This window comes from Octopus sinensis, unplaced genomic scaffold, assembly GCF_006345805.1.
Source record: "Octopus sinensis unplaced genomic scaffold, ASM634580v1 Contig18731, whole genome shotgun sequence".
Classification (NCBI taxonomy): domain Eukaryota; kingdom Metazoa; phylum Mollusca; class Cephalopoda; order Octopoda; family Octopodidae; genus Octopus; species Octopus sinensis.
Window position 1 is genome coordinate 180,878 of NW_021835988.1, and position 2,744 is coordinate 183,621.

Below are 2,744 nucleotides of genomic sequence, written 5' to 3' on the forward strand. Positions count from 1 at the left end.
GTGGCGTGACAACGTAATTGGTGATCCTTTTTAAAAGTTAATGGAGCTTTTGAAAAATTATTATGTTGTTTAATAAACTTGTTTCTAAAGTATAGTGTTTATTTATAAATTTGATTTTTAGTTTTACATTATTTTAATGTTTTCGTCGAATGTTTGACATGTATAAATTTAGGGCGTTTGTTTAATATGTGTAAATTTGGGGGCGTTTGTTTAATATTTGTAAATTTGGGGGCGTTTGTTTAATGTGATCCCAAAATTGTTGTAGTCAGCGAATATTCGTTCCACAAAATGACTATTTAAGTTATGCAATTCTTTTCTAACGTCCTTTAACGCGGCTTTCAAATAGATTATATATATTTCAAATAGATTGCAAGGAGAACTGGCGAAAGAGAGTCCTCCTAAGGAGTATTAATCCTGGTGGAAAATTTATCCGAATAGTGTCTCCTCATTCCTTAACGAGACTCGTATAAGCCAGCAGGAAAAGCACAATTCTCAAAGAGTCTTGTACTTCTGAAATATGGCCGTTAGCCACCGATAATTTCATACTATACTATGTCAGCGGTTGATCATATTTAATGGATAATAGTAAATTCTATTTAAAAATCACAATAGCACTTAAATAACAAAAAGGAGACGAGCGGCATAATTGGGGCCAAGTGGAAAAGGATTCTTCCGGTCATTGAAAAGCTGAAAGAAAACTAATGATAACAAGGAAAGCAGCATCTTGAGAGGTAACTCGTTTGCTATTTGCAGTGCGGCCACTGGAGAATCCTAACTTCATAATATGTATTGACTCCCAAATAATTAACTGTCAAAAAAACAACAACGGGTTAAACGTAAATAACAAAGGTAAGAATTTTAAGCAGTTTCAATAAATAAAAATGCGCCTGCCGGGAATCGAACCCGGGTCGCTCGCATGGCAAGCGAACATGATACCCCTACACCACAGGCGCTTTTTTCATGAATCGTCGTTTGTTTGGTATTTTACGATTTGGATCATTCTAAAGTTTAGAAATGAAAAATCATATTGTAATGGTGATTTCATCAAGCAATGCCTTGTAAAAAAAGCGAATATTATTTGTCCAGACGACGCCCACTTGTTTAAAGAAATTTCATTAACAAGAAACACTGTTGCCGAACACATTAATGAAATGGCATTGAATTTGAAACACCAATTAAAGTCTGATTTGTTAAAATTCGAATATTTTTCAATTGCAATCGATGAAACAGTCGACGTCGTTGGAATTGCACAATTAGCAATCTTTATAAGAGCGTGTGATTCAGATTTTAATATTTATGAAGAATTTATCGAACTAGTACCAATGCACGATACTACTACAAGTAAAGATATCTTTATAAAACTACTACAAATTCTCTTTGAATATGGGTTTGATTTGAAGAAGCTTGTATGTTTATGCACTGATGGTGCTCCAAATACGGTTTGACGACATGCTGGCGTTGCCGCTAAATTGCGAGCTGAAATAGAAAAGGTAAATCCCGGGTCATCATTTGTTCATTTTTATTGTATTATTCATCAGCAATATTTGTGCTAAAAAATATTAAAAAAGGAAAATACCATTAGTTTGGTCACGAAAACAGTAAACTATATCAGAGGTCATCCCTTCAACCATCGGCAGTTTAGTAAACTGCTGACAGATATTAATAATCAGTTCAGCGACATTCCTTTTTATACTCCAGTCCGCTGGTTATCACTTTACAAAGTTGTCAAAAGATTTTATTTGTTGAGATCGGAAATAATTTTATTTATGGAGATAAAAGGGCAAAACACAGACGGAATGAAAAGTCAATCTTGGAACAAAGATTTGGCATTTGCAGTGGATATTACCACACATATGAACGACCTTAATTTAGAATTGCAGGTAAAGACAAGTCATAACTCAGTTGTCAGATCATATCAAGTGTTTTATTTCGAAAATAAAATTATGGAAGTTTCAGCTATTAAATGAAAATTTATTTCATTTTCCTACGTGCAAAGAGCTCAGGAGTACTGTTGATGCACATAATGTAATGAATTTTTCTCAGTATGAAAGACAACTAGAATCGTTGTTAAAGAAATTTCAAGAAAGATTTAATGATTTTTCGTCTTTTGAACAACAATTTTCATTATTCCCATCACCATTCTCTTTTAATGTTTCCAATGCAGATGAAAGTTTACAAATGGAACTATTGGAAATCCAATCAGATTCTATACTTAAAGCTAAATATTTGGAGGTTGGAATACCTGCTTTCTTTTCATATCTTCCTGGAAAGTTTAAAAACTTTAAAAAGTTTGCAACAAAAATCATTGCTATGTTTGGTTTGACATATGTGTGTGAACAGCTTTTTTCATTTATGAAAATGACAAAAACTGCTCAAAGAACAAGACTAACTGATGAACATTTATCCTCTTTAATACAAGTCGGAACTACACGAATAGCTCAGCCTGACATATCAAAAATTGTATCTAAAAAAGATGTGAATCCTCTGGAAGCAGCTCTTACCAAAATTAGAATGCGGCCCTCGAAGCGAAATTGTTACAAAATGCGGCCCTCAAAGCGAAATGAGTTTGAAACCCCCTGTTATACGGCATTCCGTTACACACCTACACACAAAATCGACATGGACTACAATCAGAAGGGACTCAAATAGAAATTACATAAAAATATAATATTTATAATTTTGAGACAGTAAAATTTTAATTAAAGACTACATTAACAATTATTTCTTATGTGTATACATTTTTT

The 2,744-nt window shown here is 33.1% G+C and overlaps 1 non-coding gene across 1 annotated transcript; it reads right to left on the bottom strand.

Moving 5' to 3' along the window:
- Positions 1–882: 882 nt before the first annotated feature.
- Trnag-gcc lies at positions 883–953 on the bottom strand. Its single transcript has one exon. It is a non-coding gene; the product is annotated as a tRNA-Gly (tRNA).
- Between the last annotated feature and the right edge of the window lie 1,791 nt (positions 954–2,744).